Source organism: Aphelocoma coerulescens, chromosome 4, assembly GCF_041296385.1.
Source record: "Aphelocoma coerulescens isolate FSJ_1873_10779 chromosome 4, UR_Acoe_1.0, whole genome shotgun sequence".
Lineage (NCBI taxonomy): Eukaryota > Metazoa > Chordata > Aves > Passeriformes > Corvidae > Aphelocoma > Aphelocoma coerulescens.
Genome location: NC_091017.1, coordinates 45,460,035 through 45,473,316, shown reverse-complemented (window position 1 = coordinate 45,473,316; position 13,282 = coordinate 45,460,035). Strand labels below are relative to the sequence as shown.

At 43.2% G+C, this 13,282-nt stretch overlaps 1 protein-coding gene across 41 annotated transcripts in view; it reads right to left on the bottom strand.

Annotated features, from left to right (window-relative positions):
• TENM3 (teneurin transmembrane protein 3) overlaps positions 1 to 13,282 on the bottom strand; it is a 1,310,258-nt gene that overhangs the window by 415,819 nt on the left and 881,157 nt on the right. Inside the window, exon 1 of one of the 41 annotated variants that reach the window (XM_069013815.1) lies at positions 2,559 to 2,646. The exons of 39 other annotated variants lie outside the window; for them this stretch is intronic. The gene's annotated coding sequence lies outside the window, so the exon portion shown is untranslated. Of the gene's footprint in view, positions 1 to 2,558; positions 2,647 to 13,282 lie in introns of those variants that run through there. One more of the 41 variants, XM_069013813.1, reaches the window with a different exon arrangement.

Here is a 13,282-nt window from a genome sequence, read left to right as displayed (position 1 = left end):
TATAATAGATATGCAGCACTAAGTGCAGTATCACTATAAAAATAAGAGCAGTTCTGACCTGAAGCCTTAGCATCTCTGGTCTTTTAAGTCTATATAGCACATTGCCCCTTCACAAACAGCACCTGATCCTCCAAGCTGCTGGGCACTCTCAGCTTTTATTGGGCCTAACCTAAAACTGATGGAAGTTAGTGGGAGTTTTTGCATCAATCTACAGGGACATCAGTCGGCATAACACTCACTGATTTTAACTGAAGATAAAGGTACTGGGTATCTTACTGAGCCGAGCCTGTAATCTGTTAATTGTTGGGGCTAGGAGATTACAAAAAATACTTTCCGGTTGATTATTATTTCATTTTCTAATATTTTATGGGGCTTCTATAAAATAGATGCTTACTAAAAGCAGCCACTGTGTGCTCATTTGTAACTTTAAATCTAGTTTCTATTAATAAATCCTTTTTTTCTCTTTTTTCATTTGAACAGAGAATAATTACTCCCAGCTCTAAGAGCTTTGAGTGAAGTACCAGTCTTAACCTGCTAACTGGATTATGAGTGTTATTTTGGGTTGTTTTTCCTCAAAAAATATTAAACAAAAGAATCTCAATGGGGTCAAGTATTTCTTATCTCAAACAGCATCTTTTATCTCAGTGTTCACTCATATGAACCCCTTTCCATTTTTAAACAGATGTATGCATCTAATACTTCTGTACTGTTGGCTTTTCTTTCCCCTCTGCTGATTTACTACACCATTGAAAATAACCCAGCAAGTTCATAATAGCAAAACTTCAGAATTGTAAAATAATATTCTTTTTCTCAACCTGTTATATTTTTCCAAAATTTAAGTGATATATTTTTCATGGATATTCATACTTACATAGGGCCCCTTCTTCCTAACTATTCTTATATTACAAAAAAGTACAACGAATGAAAATTTTTCCCTGCATACATTATTAAATTAATCTCCTAGATGTGAGCGCAATAATAATTCTGACTAGCACTTGGATTATTTTAGAAGGGCAGAGCAGTGGTATTTTTCAGAGAGTGTCTTCAAGTGTTTTACAATTAACTTTTCTGTAAGACCATAGATGAGCAATACTTATATTTCAATATACTCTTTACTAAACTGAATTTTAGGATGTGAGCATCCACAGAATATTATTATAACTCTTCAGTGGTATGAAGCAAAATACTCTGCCTGAGGAAGTATATATAAAATGCAGGAGTAACAGTCAAATAAAACCAAACAAGCATTGAACTAAGGCTTAGCGTAAGAGACGCATGATATTTAGAAAGTAGAGAAATAAGACTGCTAAGTTTTCTTATAAAAATATTTTAAATCTAAATATTTAAAGGAGCCTACATCTACATGATACCTTACAGAAATTGTTCCTATTAAGAAACTTTTAACAGTCTGTGAGCACACTAAGATGGGAGTTTGGGTATGTTCTCTTTTTATGTTACTTTGCTTAAAAGCAACTTCATAACATAAAACTTTAAAGTCCATAGAACAGCAGATCTGTTACCTACATACACGTGAAGAAAAGCCGCACCAGACACCAGAAATTGCAAACACACAGAAACGTTTGCAATTTCACGAGGGAGACCATCCCTTTCTCTCCCCAAACCACGGTGACATACAATTTCTTTGGTCGCCATGTGTTTTCGCTGCACACTAACACGATTTTCACTACAGTTTACTGACTAGACCATTACAGATACGAGCCTCAGAAACCCCCTCCTTTAGCAGGGGGGCAGGTACAGCCCCGGTAGCAGCTCCGGAGCACAGACCACCCGGCAACCTGTCACCGCCCGCCGCCGCTTGACAAACGCGCTGCTCGAGGATGCTGGACCCGGCGGGAGCGCCCCGCGCCCGCACAGCCGAGGTAACAAACACCGAGTTCCAAACCCACGATAAACTTGCTCGGACGACCTTTCGCGCCTCAGCCCGCGCCACTAAGCTCACCGGACAGGAGTACGGACACTTCCGTTTATCTTCCGAAAGTGAGGATGCCGACTCGGGAAAGCACCGAAACTGCTGTGGTGCCCAGTCCCACCGCCGCCCCGCGCCGCTGGGAGCGCGCTCAGCCCTCCCGGGAGTGCGCACACCAGCAGCCCCAGACCCCGCTCCCCTCCGCGGCGTGGGGCGCAGCCGAGGGTCCGCCGAGGCCGTGCGGCGCTGTTGGCAGACCCAGTCCCCCTCCTCCCCCCGCTCAGTTTTCCGCCCGGCACCGCGGAGTTTCCACATTAAGTTGCCTCCCCGGCCCCTTCCTCCAGCTCCCCCGCGCCCACGTAGCCCTACCTGGGGCCGCGCTCCGGCCGCAGCCACGCGTCCCGGGGCGCCCCGCCACTCCCGCCCACCGCCCGACGAAGGTCCCGCCGCCAACGGTGCCCCCGTGGGGGTGGCGGGGAAGGGAGGGACGGAGGGCCGCAGAAACCTCCGCCAACCCCCGCACCGGCCGCTTGCCCTCTCCCCCACCCTCGTCCGGGCGGAGGGCAGCGGCCCCGGCTCCCCACTGCCAGCCAGACAGCCGCGGAGCGCAGCGCGCCAGCGCGCCACTTACCGCGGGCGCGCCGCGAGCCTCGCCGCCTCCGCGCCCTGGCAGCAGCGCGGGGGAGAGCGGCGCACGCCGGCACTTTGTCAGGCCGGGCGGGCGGGAGCGGAGGGCGGGCGGGAGCGAGGGGAGGGCCGGGGGCCGGGCGGGGGGAGGGCCACGAGTTGCTGCCCGCGCCCCGCGCAGCGGGAGCTTACGCGCCCCGCGGAGCTCACTTTCCCCGCCTCCTCCCCCGCCGGGCGGGCAGGGAGTTTGGCCCCTCTTCTTGCGGGAGGGGAGGGCGAAGGTGCGCGCACAGAGACGTGCCGGCCGGGGGAGGAGCGCGGGGAGGAGCCGCCGCCGCCAGCACCTACTTTCGCCGTAGCGTGGGGGACTCGGCCGAGGGCCCCGGTGCTTCCCCGGGCCGGCACCCGACCCCCTGGGCTGCGGACCCTCAGCCTGCTGGCCCCCCCCCCCCCCTCCCCCCGTCCCTGCCGCTCGTGTAGAGTGCCGTGGCGCGACTCCCACGCTGAGCCTAATCAGCGCATCCACGACTCCGGCGGTGATTTAGGGGTCATCCGCGAGCGGCACTTCAGGCTGATGAATGGCTCTTGGCCGCTGTCTGCCCTGATGAGGGTGTCTGCGTGCTCCTGATTGCAAACACTAATGAACTTACACGGCTCCGCTGCGCGTTCCCTCCACCAGGCAGGGCATGAAGCATCCCTCCGCTGCATTTTGTTTTCTGCGGGGACCTATTTATTTTTATCAGGGGAGGGAAAGAATTTTGGGAAATAATCCGCGGCTCCCCGCAGTACCGCACCGCGCCTGGCCAAGCAGAGCCGGCGCCGCGGGCAGCCCGCCCGCCGAGGCTCCTCGGCGCTGCCGGCAGCCCGGGCGCGGCGCGGCGCGGCGCGGCGGGGCCGCCCGGCAAGGCCGGAGGGTGCCGGCGGGGCTCCCGGGCCCGGCAGCCCGCCCCTCGCACGGGAACCCGCAGCCCCCCCGCCCAGCCTTTCCGCCGCACCCCGGCAATTTTCGGAGTGGGGCGGGAACCGGGTGCCGAGTGACCTGATTACAGCTTAAACATCTGCTTTTAAAGCCATTTCTCCGTCGTGTACAAAGGCGCCTCTGCTTATTTTTTTCCCTGACTCCTCAGCAACCTCTCGGCTCAAAGTAGTACCTGTAACTTTTTACACACTGAGATGTTACCTACCTACCTATCTAGGATCGCTCTGTTTTTACGCCTTTATCCTTCCCTTTTAAACTCAAAGGCGTTTCACATAGGAGATGCGAAACACTCGGAGAAGTTAGACAGACGAGCAGCTTTGAACGTTTAGCTGGCTACCCGCTGCAGTACTTTGATTTTCCAAACTTTATCCTCCACATCTCTGACCTGTAATGAAAGATGCACGACTGTGTTATCTTGAACGCTCCCAAGGAAAATCCCTCTATTCCTCTGTCCTGAAATAACTGGAAATGCCTCCTAATCATCGAAACGTTACTGCAGATGTAACCAACGGGCATTGCGAGGGGGCTGTCTATGATCAGTCAGGCAGTTTTCTCTCACATGCCCGTGTTTTACCCCTGTATTTTTCTTTGCATTTGTACTTTGCTGGGCTCGACCCGGGAGACAAGGTTCCTGGGTATAAAAACTGATTCCACAGTGCTGAGGTCAGCATGTGGGAATTACAGCAGGTACCACACACACAGAGCCAACATCACACAGCACCATGCAGCAAGTGCAATAGAAAACTACAAATGTTTCAAGCCCTTTTACAGTACAGTAAATGTGTAATTCATAATATTGAGCATACAGAAAGAAAGAAGATGTTTTATAATGGCAATGACGTGTTTTCATCCCCAGAAAAGTTGTAATAAAAGGAACTGCTTTTAAATACAAGTTTGAAAAAGTATTTTAAAGATACAACAACTAAACCAATGGGATTGAAATGAATACTCCGTACTGACTTTGTGGGGGGTTCTGAAGTGGTGGCATTTCATTTGAGAAAGTAGGAGCCATAGAGACCTCTCTAGAGACAGCTCTGTGCAGGTAAGTGCACAGACAATACAAGTAGAACTGGAATCATCATGACCTTGTCTTTTAAATAAAATATCTTACAAAGGGTTTAGTCCTTATAAGAAAGCACTCGAAGTGTGAAAATGTGAATTGCACAAAATTCATTGTTACAAAACGCATATAGCTAGGCACACAGGAATAATCTTAACCCTGAACTTACGCCAAATGCTGTAATTGTTGTTACATATAGCATCTCTGCTAAACTAAAAGCAAATCTTGTAGACTCAGGGTTTTAGTTACAATTTTCTTTTCTTTTGGCTTACAGTCCTCCAACACAATATTTAAAGTTATGCTTTGCAAATGCAAATTTAAAGCACTATATTTTTGCACTGCTGCTTCATCCATTTGCAATACCTTTACTAAATCTATTCATCTAGTACTAACTTCAACTTTTTACTGCCCTCAAATACACTGAGTTAAGATGCTGCTTTATTATGTAGAACGATAACATGCCTTCCTTGTGCAAAGCCCACTGGATAGACAACAAATGTCAACTACTTATTGATAAACATTTGAAGTTCAGAGTAAGTTATTTTGGTGCTCTTAACTTGGACATCACTGAAACAGCACTACCAGGCTTACCAAACTTTAATTAAATTTCAGTCTTCAGAGTTTAAGTTGATTTGAAAAGTGTGCAGGCACATTTGAGTTAGAGCTTTATAGGAAACTATCTTCCTAATGTCAACTGTTAAATGTGACTAAACTCTCTAAAATCACACTGTAGCCATTCCTTACTCTCTTGGATTTCCAGTAAGCTCACTATTTTAGTAGAGAAAGAACAAAAGGGTATGCATTCCTTATCGACTTAGAGATTTTTTTTTTTTTTTTTTTTCAGATGAGACTATCTGTAAATCTTTTTGGACAGTAGGTGTTACTGAGAGAAAAGAGCAGGACGTCCTCTGATGTGAGACATGCCGACTCCTGCACTAATCTACCAGTGATTCCAAAAGACAGCACACATTCAAGACATGGTCACGTTCTTTGCAAACTTCTTAAATTGTTCTTAACGTGTCCTTCCGTACTTGAACGGTAACTCGGTCTTTGCCAGACTTAGAGGCACTTTCTGGTTCCAGGAATCCACGCTCTTCAGGATACTCGCATGTCTGAAATAAACGGATCTCAAAATCTCTGCATTGTCAGCGGTCCTGGATCTACAGCTCATGAAGGAAGAAATTGTTTCTAACCATCCATTTTCCTTCGGGGTAAGAGTCAAGATGCGCTTTAATGCAGCTAGGTAGGGACTGCCTCTACGTAATGGAAACAATTAGCAGCATTGCCCTGCGTCAAGACACTTCATAATCACAACCCTAATTATAAAAAACAAAAACCCCAAAAAACCAAAAACTTCCTTTCGACTCAGTCTTGCTGGTTGGTCATAACGTGGCAACAACTATTCCCATTAGCTGTCCGCGCGGTCAGCTCCGCGGCTCCTGCTCCTGTGCAAGCCCCGCGAAGGGACCGAGTTCGCAGCCGCTCGAGCGGCCGCTTTCGAGCTGTCGGCGGAGTCGCCTCGCTTCTCTCCCCGGCTGCCCGGGCGGGACGGCGGAGCCCGCGCAGCCCCGCGCTGCGCCGAGCGCGGACCGCGGCGGGGCCGGGTCAGAAGGTGACGAGCCGGCCGTGACCACGCTCTTCCCTAAGCCCCGGAGAGAACCGCACCGCTCCTCTGTGGGAACGGGAAACTTTGGGAAGAAGGGGCCGCCCGCGCCGCCCCAGCGGCAGCGGGGAGCCCCAGTGCGCGGGGGCGCAGAGTGACGGACTGGAGCGGCTGCGGACACGCGGAGCTGCGCTGGGCTCACTCTCTCCGCGGGAAGGGCTGCGCTGCCTCCCCCGTCTCACCGCCAGCAGCGGGATCGAGAGGCACTTTTTCCCCGAGTATCGAGTTGTGGTAAAATTGTAAAACAAATATTCTAATCTGATCACTGACAAAGCCATAAAATTAAATAGCTGTCTGCAGAGGGAAATATGTCTTAATTACCTTAATTAAAGCAAGATAGGGCCTTACACACGTTCATTTTGAAGTCACTAAATGTACTGATTATCATACAAATCAACCTTTAAATGGGGGTCATGCTTTTCCACTACATTAGTTTGTGTTCCACTGCATAAAACAAAGCTATATGGGAAGCTGACCTCTGGTGAAAATGATGCACTTCAGCTGCACAAAACTGCTGACCCTCTTCATTGGGTCCCTAGGAAAGAACCTGAAGGAGTTTGCATACGATTTGGAATACAAAAATGCCTTTCATATTGTGCTAACACCACATTAGGAACTATTGCCTGAGCTAAACTTATGGCCTTAAATCCAGGCACATAATCATTTTAATCACCTTGTACTCATAAGTAGGAGCCATCACAAAGCGCTGCTACCACCATCATTGTGTGAGTTAGTACCCAAGGCCATGAAAAAGATAAGATTTGTGTTTGCTGGTATAACACTTTCCCAGCAACTACAGCTGGGGATAACTATTTGTATTTTCCTTTAACAGGAGGAATTCAGAATATTTATAGCAATTCAGAAGTCAATATACAGATCTTATATATACATACAGAAGTTTATATAATTAAGTCACATTTATTCAGAATCTATGATTTTTACAAGAAGAAGGAGGCCTTGTTTTAACTAAGCTTCATAGTCATAATTAACATTTTTGTTTTCCTTTATAGCTTTCTAGCTGAAAGACATATTTTAAAAAATAATAAGAAATTCCACCAGAAAATTGTTCAAATTTAGGAAGAAAAGATGATTTAAAGAAAAGATAAGCACACTGCATGAGAAAAAAAGCAACCAAAAGTGCTTTTCTGAAGTCTGGTTCTTCCCTTTTTTTCTTCTCCTGTGCCATGTACTCCTCCTAGCAGAAGACATCACTAACAAATGCGGTCTGGGAAAAATACCTCTCTAACCAAAAGCTCTAATAGCAATCTGCTATTTTATTGTGATAATTTGGATGTTAATTGCTCTCTGATGTGCCTAAACAGTTATTTTATTAAAATACTACTAGTTTAAAGAAAATCTTAGGCTGTTAGTAGTAAAATATGTTGTATTCAAGATGACTGCTTTCATTCCTAGAAGACAAGAGTTCAGGCAGTGGAGTGGTAACAATCTGTGTTTGTTCCTGTCTGCTCAGGAGAACTGTTTCTAATTGATCTGGCATGGAATTTAGTTGGAAATGTGTATGTTGCAACCTAAGCACAGTCCCTGTATGCTTTGTAAAGTGATCACCATATGGGCCTTATTTGAAACATTTGAAGGTTTTAGCTATTAACCTTGTTTAAATTGTGCTGTAAATTCAAATCTCTGAGCTGAAAAATATATGTAACTGCATGTATGTATATCTTTCTATATTTAAATCTATATGTGCCTATATGAATACAGGCATACATACACACATATGCATAAACACACATCTACATCTACAGCCACACATACACACTGACCATTTTAGATATCATGAACATGTGTCTGTTATTTGCATATTATTACTAATTAATGAAGGTACTAGTTACATATTTAGAAAGTCTGTAGCCTGGAAATATTGTTCTGAAAGAGACGTAGCTGATGTTACAGCATCATTTTCTGTAGATGCCATTTTAATATTTGAGAGTATTTTTGTATTCATTTTTTTCGTGTAAAAAATACACTCAGATCTATTTCCACACATCAGAATATTTTTTAACCACCAATCTGATGTCACAGAGATTTAATTAAGAAAGCCCATATAAACTAACAGCAAAACTGCCCGAAGTTCCTTCACAGAAAACTCTTAGGAGACAATGGTTAACTGTGATTCTTTCAATCATAGGGCAAATTATCAAATTTTAACCCTCAAAAATCTTACTAGTGATTTCTTCTTCTGAATGTGAAATAAATGGCTAGGCTTTGTTGCAGGTAATAGTGCTAAGTTATGAATGCTGATGGCCTTCTTGTACAGCCTTAAATTACATTGAAAAAGATACAGTTTCTTTAATTAAAAAAGCTGCACTGAACTAATCCCTCTAGATGAAAAAAGAAAAGTTTTAAGCAATCTCTTTCTGCTCTGGGAGAGAAAAGCAGACAATACCATAACAGATCAGAAACATAAGCTATAGTGTGCAGCCAGGAGCACAGCAGGGAACTGAATACTGCTCCGACTGTGTCATTTTTTAATCCCCCATCCCAGTTTTCCCCGTCTGACCTCATGCTGAGATGAAGTTATCACAGAAGACAGCTTTACTCTTACCAATGAATCCAACCCTGGATCTGTATTATCCTCAGCAGATCAAAACACCGCTTTCATCAAATAGCATTATCTGCATAAAAGGCATGCAATTGCCTGATAATTTCACCCAAACTATGCTATTCATTTAAAGGACAAGAAGAGAAATATAATTCATTCCTTTTTTCCCCCTGGAAAAGCTAACTTATACTTCACTCATGGGAACTTTTCTTTTTTTAACAGGAGATCTCAAGAAGAGGTCCATTAAAAGTTTCCCTCTGGTTTACAATTAATTGTTAGAGTACCCCTGTGCCGTGTGAGTGACACAAGTGTAGTTATGCAGAAAACTGGCAGGGAGAATTCACAAAGCTTGCTGTAGCCATGGTACTGATTCCATTAGCCATGGTCCTGCTAACCCTAATAATCAAATCATATATGGCATAATTGTAGCAGCCTAAAAATAAATAGTAGCTGAAGGTGTTTACAGGACTTTCCTACAAATGGAAATTTGAAGTCTAATAATTTTGCCCTATCTCAGAAAGGCTGCACCACAAGGTCCTGAAATATCTTCACTAATGTATGTGTTGTTTATAAAAAACATGTACATATATTAAAAACTCACGCTGGTGCCTTGTCTTCCAGAAAGGAAAGCACACAATATTCTGGCTCATTGGTTTTATGGATATACACAAAACATTAAAGTCATGATGAAGGTGGGCAGATCACTTCAAGTGAGTGCTGTTACAACATCTATTGTATTTGGACTATTATATGTACTCTACTTGTTAAACTATGCTTGGTATTCTTCTGCTTGTAAAGGGCTCATGCATACCTCTTCCACAACACAAAACCCCTCAAAACTAAAAATAATGTCTTTTTTAAAAAATTTTAGGGTTTTTTTGCTAATACTTGTTCAAAAAGAGTAAACATACTTTTGTGTTGAAGTCTTGTGTTTTCTAGGTTACTGGGAAGAGGTCTTCTTGTTTCCTGAATAGCAGTGTGGATGTTCAGCACCAGAAACAAGCACTGCTTTTATCTGGCAGAGGGAATTCTCCCTTTCTTTTTCTAACAGTACAAAGGCCTTGGTATGTCATGGGACTGCAAATGCTAAACTGAGTACTTGTTGTGGCCTAAATATTGCCTGCTCCATACAATGCCAGTTACTTTTCTTTAGGACCGCTGGACAGGTACTGTCCCCTATTCACAGGATAATTTTTTTTCCCCCAGCATGTCTTTGATACTTTTTAAAACAGAAGTTCTTTGAAGTGTCTCAGAGGTTTGGAATCACAGGGGCTGCCTCAGAAGAGCTGGATTATTGAGCCTTACACAGGCACATCACACATTTACCATGGGGCTACAACCTCTCTGTGTACACACAGACCCTATGGAACTTTATACTATTAAAAAAACCAGTTCAGTTCACAACTTTCTGGGTCTTTTCAGCTTCAAGATAGAGCTCTTTTTTTCCCCTTGGTGTCACAGAAGCTTTGGATGTTCCAGTGCTTATTTATAAAATTAAAAATATATATAAAATTTATAAAATTAAAAATACATATATATTCACTTTCCCTGCCAAGTGTTATCTTTTTAATGGAAACACTTTCCTAACATACAGAGGATTCTGATGAAGGAACTCTGTAGCTGAAAGCTTGTGTCCTTTTTCCAACCATATCAGCTAATCACAGAAAATAAATGTGGTTTTCTTTTCTTACATAGTTACTTCGCATATATTCTCAGAACACCTCATTTATGGCAATATAAATAGTGTATTATTATTAAGGATTAATTTATGCAAGTACACTTGGGTTTGGATCTGTGTTCATCAGATTATATCCTATTTGAACCCTGTTTGTAGGGTTTATTATGTATCTCCATGGCAATGGAATGTAACTTCTTATTGAAAGATTTTTTCTTTTAAAAATTATTTGTTGCTTCTGAAATGGGTTCTTCCCCTAGGCATTCAAACCAAGATTCTTGTGGGAAAGAAAAGAGCATGGGCTCAAAATGCTGATTTCCTGTATTGATATGGTATTATGCTACATATGTTGGTATAACCACCTGTGGAGCCCCACAGGCTGTTAAAAACTACGGGGTCTCCTTTCTGTTCATGAAAAGCAGGGCAATCTGCTGATGGAGGAACTTAGGAAGAGGAGAAGTGCTAGTCAGAAAGCAAGTTGTAAGCTCCCCTTCCTCCAGGTTTCATGGTTCCTTCTTACCTACAATTTTGTGGAGCAAGGGCACAGATAAAGGATAGGTCAGATCCAGAACCACAGTCCTGTCTAGGTACCAGGTATGAAGATGGAAGAGTATGGTAACTCTTAGTTTACTAGGTAGAGATCTTGTTTTAATCCTTCCCTCTGTTTCCAGACCAGTGATATTATGGCAGCTATAACCAGGAGTTCTGTTAATATGGCACGTTAATGGCATCACAGCCTATCAGCCTTACCTTTTAAAAAGTTAAAAGAAATATAATGCAGAAAGCCAATCCTCTCAAGAGAGAGCTCCATTTAGGAAAACCAAGGAAGTGACACAGAAAAGCATTGATAAATACAGACAGAGCAATCAGAAACTTTACCACAGATGCTAATATTGATGTCCTTGTACCAACTCTGCTAGACCAGAACTCAATTTTTTACATTCATGCGATTTCAGGATGTACAGATTATCCTTATTCTGGATTTCCAAATCTTCTTTGTTCAAGTGTGTTTATTTTTATGGCTTGAGAGAAGTTCACGACACATTAAAAATACAGTTTTGTTTTGCTTGTTTTAAAAACTGAAATAAATGGAATTGAATATAGAGAATTCTTAAAGCACTAGAAACCAAATATGGAAACCCCAAAGGTCTTCAGTGATAATTACACACGCACACACACAAACTGTCTACAATATAATTCTGACCTCAAACAGCAGTTCAGAACAGAACTGACTTCAGCAACTTAAAGTGACATAAACTTGGACTCTATGATATTCATCTCATATTCAGAATGTGACTTCCATATGCACATGCAGAAACATCACAGTTTGAGTGGGACTCTGGACTCTTTTACATATTTCACCTCAGCATTAGAGAACCACCAACAGTGGCTACATTTTTTAGACTGATATAAATTTGGACTTGTGTAGTCCCTCCCATCATATGCTTTCGACCTTCTGTTTGTATTTTCTTTCAGTTATCTATTAAACACCACCTATATTAGTTGAGGTGATGTTGAAACACCCACAATTTCTGGATGTATGAGTTCTTTCTGTTTCCTCTTTTTCCAGAATTTAAATATAGAAAAATGAAGTAGAATGGAGAATGACAACAGAAAACACACTTTTGCTTTCTCTATCTTCATATTTTCAGTTCTGAGCTCCTACCATAGTACTGCAATGTTTGTGCTGCTGATGTCATGGCAGTGTAATTCCACAGAGCACATCTGATTCTACGTTACTTCTCCTGAATTATATTGGATCAAGATTATGTCCACAGTAGTGCAGTCATCAAAGCCTTCACTAGAAGATGAAATGGCAGGATCTTTTAAAAGCCAAAATTGTCATCAGACCACTGAACACCTATGATGTGTTGAGGATACCATAGCAAGTCCCTGAATTCAGGCCAAAGGGTTGAATCTTAGAAAACCTAAATCCCAGTTCAGCACTAATGCCAATTCTAATGTTTGCCAACTCAGAGAGAAGCTGTACCACCATTCTGTGAACAGGACTTGCAAAAAGGCAAAATGGAAAAGGAAATAGTTCTAAGTAGCTTCATTTTCTTGGAAGCTTTCTAAAGCACACAGCTATAGTTCCTCTTTCCTAAATATTCAGTACTTGTAGAAAACTAGTGAAACTCTTTGCATATGCACATTATAAAAACACAGCTTTTCTGTTCTTACACCAGTCATAAAGAAATGGAAAATGATAAAGAAGCAGCAGAAGAAATCTATAGCTCACGTGCTGGCAAAACTAGAGCTCTGCATTTTAATTTTTCCATTATAAAATGAATAGCTCTCAAAATAATCTCAGAACTTGTAATAAAATAAACTTCTGTCTGTCAGAATGAATTCTATCATAGAAATCTAAAAAAGATAGATAAAAACACCTATTGATTCAGTTTTATTTGGTTTATGGCTTTATTGAGTATTGCTGCAAAGGCTGTATTTTTACAGCCTGCCACTTTGGCCATTTTGGGTACTGTGGCAATAGCAATTTCTTCCTCTGGCAGCCTCTTCTCTACTACCAAACTTAAGCTACTCATCTTCATTTTAAGGATCCTCCAGCTGCCCTTTTCCATCCTGCCAGTGACTGCTTCCTTCCTGTCGAGAGCTCAACACCCATGTCGACCTGGCATGTGATACCAGTAGCTGTTGCCAGCTCCTAAAGTTTGAAATGCATCTCTCTGCTTCTTTTTTTCCCCCCACGATTCCTGTCATACTTGGGAGAAATTATTCTTAGAGACTTCCTTTCCCAGGGTAAGTTCAAAAAGCTTGGACAGTATTTGCAATT